The sequence below is a fragment of the Schistocerca cancellata genome, chromosome 4 (assembly GCF_023864275.1).
Source record: "Schistocerca cancellata isolate TAMUIC-IGC-003103 chromosome 4, iqSchCanc2.1, whole genome shotgun sequence".
NCBI classification, from domain to species: domain Eukaryota; kingdom Metazoa; phylum Arthropoda; class Insecta; order Orthoptera; family Acrididae; genus Schistocerca; species Schistocerca cancellata.
The window spans coordinates 204,799,317-204,808,222 of record NC_064629.1 but is presented as its reverse complement, the minus strand read 5'-3'; positions in this window follow the sequence as shown (position 1 = coordinate 204,808,222).

Here is an 8,906-nt window from a genome sequence, read left to right as displayed (position 1 = left end):
TCAGGGTTCCTCGACTGCTCGAACTCATGTCAAAATCCATCGAGCCGACACAGTGGAGGAAACATTGCTGCTGTGTCAGGCCAGTTCAGTTGAGGTTTTCAGCCACCTAGTCACCTTCGACAAGAGTAGTGTGTAGCACTAAAAGCCCGAGATAGGGGAGCAAAGCAAGTTGTGGCTAAGTGTGGAACCACCACAGCCGAAAAAGAAGAAGACCTAACCATCATTGGGTAAGGTGATGCTTTTCTGACTGCTACGATCAGTTGCTAACAGATTATGTCCGTAAGGCGTAAACTAGGAGAGGAGCTTACTACCGAATTCTCGAGACGCGGTTACGATAAGCTGTCAAGGCGGAGTGCTGCGGGAAGCTTTCCATGGGCGCATTTTTGCGCCATGACAACGCCCCAGTTTTATTCTGAACGGGAAACTGCCACACATCCAGCTTGTTTGGGCTACCAAACTTTGCCCTTTCTCCAGACATTCCACCCAGTAGCTTCTTCCTCTTTCCTCGGATGAAGAACTCATTGTGTGGCAAGCAATTCGAGAACGACGACGAAGTGACTTCCGAGGTAGAAAACTTCCCGAATAGCCAAAACGCAGATTTCTGCAACCAAGATCTCCGCCAAGTCATCGATCGTTGAAAAAAGAAACCATTGCCCTGGCTGGTGATTTGTGGAGAAGACTAACGCTATCATCACTCCTAATGTGTGCAGTTCGATTTTTTATCAAAAGAACGTTATTCAATCCTCTCGTAAAGTTTGACTACAATTTCATTCTAGGTCAAAATCACGTCGATGAATGTTAGGAACGACACTCCATTAGATTTATTTATTTATTTAGTGTACCTGTTGATTGTATTTCTGTATGCATTTATTTCATTATATGGCAGGTTTTCATTTATTTACTTCTTTTACATCTTTTTGTTTTGACCACCCGTCTTCGGATGGGTCCACCACTTATGTCAACCTCTTCATCCCAGAGTAACTCTTACTTCCAACGTTCCCAGTTATTTGTCGCATATATCCTAATCTCAGTCTACCCCTATAGTTTGTACCCTATACAGCTCCCTCTACTATAATGCTAATTATTCCATAATGTTAGGATATGTATTCAATCATCCTGTCTCTTCATTTTGGCAATGATTTTCACTCGTTACCCCGTTACTGCTTTGTTTCCAACCAGGTCTTCCTCATTTCCCAATATTCTTATCTGGTACAGTCTCCTTAAATTTCCCTTACCCAGAACTCGCTATATCAGAAAATATCTATCTTGTATGCCCATAAATTCTTTTTATATCTGCCACCGTCATCACCATCATCATTATTATTATTATCAATATTATTATTGTTATTAATGGCAGCAACAGCAGTAGTAGTAGTAATACCGTTATAATTAATTTTTCTAGATCACAGTCAGTACCACTTATTAAAATTTTTCTACGTACATTCAAGTCATTTTATTACTACTTGTTATATTAAGCCGGCCGCAGTGGTCTAGCGGTTCTAGGCGCTCAGTCCGGAACCGCGTGACTGCTACGGTCGCAGGTTCGAATCTTGCCTCGGGCATGGATGTGTGTGATGTCCTTAGGTTAGTTAGGTTTAAGTAGTTCTAAGTTCTGGGGGACTCATGACCACAGATGTTAAGTCCCATAGTGCTCAGAACCATTTGAACCATTTTTTTGTTATATTAAAATTATTGTTATTTCTTAGGTAACTACGATCTAAGAAAACGAGGTATGTGTACTATATACCATTCACAGTCTAAGAGAGGGCCTGAAGGCCCTACTCTGATCAGGCTAAATAAACACATAAATAACATGTTTCGTTCCTCGCCGAATCTGCGGAGAACCTCCTCATTTATTATCTTAGCAGACACACCTACCTTTCAATATCCTTCTGCAACATCACAGTTCAAACTCTTCTATTCTGTTATTTTCCGGTTTTCACGCAGTCCCTGATTCACATTCATACAATGCTGTGCTCCTAATACACTGTCCATTCTCAGAAATTTCTTCCTGAAATTAAGGCAAATCGTTGATACAAGTAGAATTCATTAGGCCAAGAACGACATCTTCGCCTGGGCTAGTCTGTTTTTTATATCCTCCTTGCTTTGTTCACCGTGTGTTGTTTTGGTTCCCTTGATCTACTTCATGGTCACCAATTCTGATGTTAAGTTTATCGCTGATCTTATTTCTGCTACTCCTCTTTCTCTCGTTTATCCTAATTTCGTATTCTGTGGTCAGTAGATCGATCATTTAATTGAACTGGATCTGTAATTCTTCTACATCTACATCTAAATCTGCATAGATACTCCGCAAGACACCGTACGGTGCGTGGCAGAGGATACCCTGTACCACTGCCTATCATCCCCCTTCTGTTCCACTCGCAAATAGGGAAAAACGACTGTCTGTACGCCTTCGTATGAGCCGTAATTTTTCGTACCTTACCTTCGTCGTCCTTATGCGCGATGTATGTTGGCGGTAGTAGAATCGTTCGGCAGTCGCCTTCGAATTATTGTGGGAAGTTAATGATATTTTTTTTTCATTTTTTTCAGATCGTTTACAAACTGTATTTTTTCCTTGTTGATAGCTTTCATTCCGACGAAAATGTGTGTCCCTACGAAATACGTTGCAATAAAGTCCTTCATTCCTGGATACTTCTGTTTTATAATGTACTTTAACCTTAAAAATCCTATTGGGTTACGATCAATGAAACTGATGTGGAATTGTTGAAATTCTCTTGCCATTTTTAAAGGGAATCCAATAAAATTTTCAGTTGGCTTCCTTAAAAATCCTCTTGAAATTGTCTAAAATCAGTTCTTCCATGAAAAATTTACCTGGGCAGTTAGTTGACCATACCAATGTTTTATGCGGGAGCAATATCGTAGAAAGAGGGAAGTTAATTTTTTTGATGGTTTCCACTTCTGAAGAACACTACATCTGAGGCTGTTCGGAAGTTCCTTAGCTGTTCGTAATATACACTGAAGAGCCAAAGAAATCGGTACGCCTGCCTAATATCGTGTAGAGCCGCCGCGAGTAGACAGAAATACCGCAACACGACGTGGCATAGATTCGACTAATATCTGAAGTAGTGCTGGAGGGAATTGACACCATGAAGCCTCCAGGGCTATCCATAAATCCGTAAGAATACGAGGGGATGGGGATCTCTTCTGAACAGCACGTTGCAAGACATCCCAGATACGCTGACTAATGTTCATGTCTGTGGAGTTTGGTTGCCAGCGGAGACGTTTAAACTCTGAAGAGTGTTCCTGGAGTTACTCTGTAACAGTTCTGGATGTGTGGGGTGTCGAATTGTCCTGCTGGAATTCCCCAAGTCCGTCGGAATGCACAACGAACATGAATGGATGCAGATGATCAGACAGGATGCTTACGTACGTGTCAGCTGTCAGAATCATATCTAGACGTATCAGGGGTCCCATATAACTCCAATTGCAACCGCCCTCACCATTACAGAGCCTTCACAAGCTTGAACAGTCTCCTGCTGACATATAAGGACCATGGATTCATTAGGTCGTCTCCATACCCATACACGTCCATCCGCTCGATAGAATTTGAAACAAGACTTGTCGGACCAGGCAATATGTTTCCAGTCATCAACAGTTCAATGTCGGTGTTGACGGGCCCAGGCGTGGCGTAAAGCTTTGTGTCATGAAGTCATCAAGGGTACACGAGTGGGCCTTCGGCTCCGAAAGCCCATATCGATGATTTTTCGTTGAATGGTTCGCAAGGTGACACTTGATGGCCCAGCGTTGAAATCTGCAGTAATTTGCTGAAAGATTGCTCTTTCGTCACGTTGAACGATTCTCTTCAGTCGTTATTGGTCCCGTTCTTGCAGGATCTTTCCCCGGCCCCAGCGATGTTGGAGATTTGATGTTTTACCAGATTCCTGATATTCAAGATACGCTCGTGAAATGTTCGTACGGGAAAACCCCACTTCATCGCTACTTCGGAGATGCTGTGTCCCATCGCTCGTGCGTCAACTAGAATATTACGTTCAAACTCACTTAAATCTTGATAACCGACTATTTTCGCAGCAATAACCGATCTAACAACTGCGACAGACACTATATAGGTGTTGCCGGCCGCAGCGCAGTATTCCTCCTGTTTACACGTCTCTGTATTTGAATACGCATGCCTATACCTTCAGTGCATATTATATTTCCTTTTGTGAAACACAGACGTAAATTTCCAATATAGAGCAGACCTGTGGACAGGGTTTACTACACTTCACCACCAAAATTTATTATGAACATATACTGTCGTCGTAACATAATATGCACCCTTTATTTGCAGCTCTTTTCTTCGAGGTATCAGATTTCGTCTCTGGAGATTATAAGACGTCCATGTGGTGAAATAAGTTAAAAGAAATATTCTCTAATTGATTAAAACTAATATATTTCAGTATTTTCTCCACTTGTTTTGAACACGTCTGAATACTGCCGATGCAGAACAAGGAAAAATGCTGCACAAAAACGAGGCTCATAGTGCTAAGTTGTTTTCTCGCGGAACGTATCTCCTTTACATTCAAAGAGGTACATTCGATGTTATCAATTAATCACGAAAATTACTCCAATGAGCAACGAAAAAAGAAATCATTTCTTGGCAGTCAACATAAGAGCAATAAAGATAATTTGAAAATCTTCGACTGATGACCACAGATGTTAAGTCCCATAGTGCTCAGAGCCATTTGAAAATCTTCACTCATCTGACGTATAGGATACAAAACAATGTGCTAATTCGAGGTGTTTGCTCTCAACTCTGTAAGCAACATACTCTGGAATTATCTCTAACAGCTCAACACTTTCCTTCAAATCAGGAACATTTTCCCCTTCGTATTCGGTGCAATTTTCAAAAATTGATCCCACCTCTGAAACAATCTTGTCAACTTTCTTACTGTCACGTTCATTTTCCTATAGACAATGAGTGTTTTTCTTCTCAGAAGATAATGCTTCTACAGTCGTATATCGAGTATCCGCCAATGTATTAGCGCTGAAAGTATCAAATTCTTTCTCGTTCGTGCATGTACTACTTGATAGGATTTCGCTCGCATTATGCCTCAAATCAAAGACTTCATTCTTGGGAGACGGTCGTAGGCAAAGGGTGGTCATAGAATTTCCTCTTTCCTCTTACTATGGAAAACTATCTCTCAATAATATCTTGATTGCATCTTGAAGATATAGTATACTTGTCTCCTATGCTTAGTACAATTTGCGATCGTGCAGCAAACCATTACTTTTCACTTAAAAACTTTCCCTAAAAAAGTCCCTCAGTACACTGTTGATTATGTCAAAACTCTGTACTGAGTAGCCAGTCACTAATAAAAATTCACAATGCCGTAAACAACCTTGTTTTCGCTCCTAAATGCAATTTCAACACAATATGTTATGGCAATTGCTGCCTACAGAGCGCTGGTTGGGTTCACTCTGACGTCAGCGGCGCAGTTTGCTACTGCGCATACACCTCGTCATCTGTACCGTATATTCTAGTATCCGTGATATCCTGGATATCAAGGACCAGTTGAAACAGGACCAGTTACCTCAGGAGAAGGGTCAACCGAACCAGTGCATGCATCCACGCCAAAGAGGTTGCAACATCGTACTGATAATTGGGCTTATACTGCTAAGTTCTTTGCAAATGTGAGTAGATTTTGTAATCACTTAAATAACATCAAAAATCCTCTCCATTGATTAAATTTCAATTAGCTTCCTCCTCCCTTTCGGGGCGCTTAACTTTTTTTGTCATGTAGTGTGCCATCAGACTTTTTTTTTGACATTCTACAACTTTCTCTGGAAAATGATTTCGTCCTAGAATATGTGCCCACCGATGAAAATTGTACTTCAATTCCACTACATCGGCTGCAAAGCAGAGAACTGGGGGTGAGACCATTTAATTAGACCTTAGTGAGGGTTCAGGGCAACGGACGGGGTAGTCACCAACGTCGAATCCAAACGTTCACACTATGTATCTGATAGTTCTCATATCAATATGAACCGCTATATGGGGAACAAGCATCCATGGGCTGCTCACTAACTCGAACTGTTGTCAGAGTCGTGACTCAGTGACTATGACTCCATTAACTGACTGCTATATGACGATACTGACTTGAAACTTGACACATCTGCTGTCACATGATTAGCATACAAGCTAATCAGGCTGATTCCAGGATAAGAGTTAAGAGAATTAGACCTGGCACGAGGCTGCTGTCATCGTATCTCTATTGAAGTTTAGAGGTGCTCATGTGTCTCTTCAATCACTGCATGCCCCGTTAGGAAGCCTCTTTGCTAGCACGTGCGATTTCTAGAGATGCTGCTATTCTGTCCCGGGCATGCGAATATTGTAAGTAGTAGAGTGAGTGATCTTACTGCACCCATACCTTGCTATACGACGTTTATTTAAGTAGAGAATAACATGGAACTTATAAATCCACTTGTACTATTATCTTTAATCGGGGGCAATATATGGCATTACTTCTGGATATGAAGTTAGGTAAATATAGTTGAAAGACCAGTAAAATAACAACAACTGGGATACGATAATTTTATCAGAAGGATGGTGGAAAGACAAATTCTTCCCTCGAAGTTGCATGTTTAACCATAATAATTTGTTTCAGAAGAAAAAAATAGGAAATAGACTTATCAAAGACAAAACGATCTAAAAATTAAATTAATTGTGCCAGTACCATAAGAGTGGGTAACTTTGTGACACTTTTAGCACTTTTGTAACATAACGTGTACAAATATGTACTGCGACGTTTAATTTACACGTATATAGTATTTTAAAATCTTTACCGTTTAATTATGACAAAACTAAAGCTTTTATGTCCAATGAGGTATTTGGAATATGAAATATTATTTGTCATAAAGCTACCCCCCAGCTCAGGACAGCACTGTGACATGAGGTTGGGGTTGGGTTGTTTGGGGGAAGAGACCAAACAGCGAGTTCATTTGTCTCATCGGATTAGGGAAGGACGGGGAAGGAAGTCGACCGTGCCCGTTCAAAGGAACCATACCGGCATTTGCCTGGAGTGATTTAGGGAAATCACGGAAAACCTAGATCAGGATGGCCAGACGCGGGGTTGAACCGTCGTGCCTCCCGAATGCGAGTCCAGTGCACTGTGACATGAAGTCTAAGACGCGGGTAGTAGAGTTAAATTCATCTGTCACAACGATGGACTGACGATGTGATTCTTTATGACACACAGCTATAACTCTGTAATAAATTTGCCATGTTTCCTGAGCTTATTACAGCTTTATACTGAAAAACATTTGTCACGTTTGCTAAAATACAGCTCTATCCTAACTGATATAAAATAAGAGTAAAAAAGTGACATGTACTAAGTGAAGTAATGACACAAAACTTTTACACACTTATTCCCACACCTGTTCAGTGGAAACGTGTGAGAAAAAACCGATCACTAAACTTACATTTAACACAAAATCCTCTGAGAAAGGTAATTAGTTCAAATTGTAGGACAATTACAAGTTCAGTGGTACGAGAAAAAAAAGAAGGTCATGACATATTCAATAACATAGTCTGAGCAGATACATGCTATATTTAGTAAAAAAGTTATAACGCAAAATAAAACTATACATTTTTTACTAAACCATTCACAAATGTCCCCAATTTCATTAATAAGATTTGTTTTCTGCAGTTTCAATTGCCGCACTTCTTCCTGTAGGTATGTGTGGTATCACAAAGTTACCCTTATGATCTACGAAAATAACTTTTTGTGATTTCCAATGGCTGAAGAAATTTTTCGTAAAATTTAACTCTTACACATTATGACCTGCACATGTAACTTACTTACATCATCTGTCTTACGTTACTGAGCGCTTCAAATTTATCAGAAGTAACAGAAAGTTTTCAAGAAATTTACAAATACGTTTTTCCACCTTACAGTAACATGGCTTTATGATCAGCTCATGTTTAATGCACGAAGGGCCTACTTGTAGTTTCCATCACTAATGGCAGCACTGTAGGAACACATTGCAGTAGAACTATACGTTGAATATTGACCCGAAATGCAGTATTTAAAAACAAAAAAACTGGAGCACGCTATTCTCACAAAATAATACCTCGGTCACAAAGTTGAACACATTCACTGTAATAAAAAAAAGTACATAAAATATGACGTTGCTAAGCTACTTTTGCAGAGCAAGAGATCGTAGAATCGTACGATACAGAGAAAAGAACACATCAGGCACTAAGACATATGTAGATTACGAAGATTTAATGCATAAAAGTGAGATACACCAAATTACATAATTCAAAATGTTCAGTTACGAGATCATACAGACATAGGCTAAAGCAACACTTGCTTGACAGACGTACTTAAGCAAACAGCGAAATATGTTACCAGTATGAAAAATCCAAAAGAATGGAGAGTCTCCAACTGAAAGAGGGCGCTATATAAGAGAACGTGCGAATGCCAAGCAAACAATAATGTACAAACGATATAATAAATTGATTTAAAGAAAGCATGGGGAAATGTCTTCAGGAAGGTGTAAGAAGATGCAATTAAGATTTGGTGTGAAGATAAGACTGTGACTAAAAAAAAAATGGCTCTGAGCACTATGGGACTTAACACCTGAGGTCATCAGTTCCCTAGACTTAGAAATACTTAAACCTAACTAACCTAAGGACATCACACACATCCATGCCCGAGGCAGGATTCCAACCTGCTACCGTAGCGGTCGCGCGCTTCCAGACTGAAGCGTCTAGAACCGCTCGGTCACTCCGGCCGGCGTGACTAAAACAAAACAGAAATACATGTTGGGTAGACACCAAAATCCATCAGTTAAAATTGTAGATCGCATGGAAACTAACAACAGATATAAAACTACAGCCATTCCAACGCTCACGTGTACATTTATTGTGCCACTTACATGGA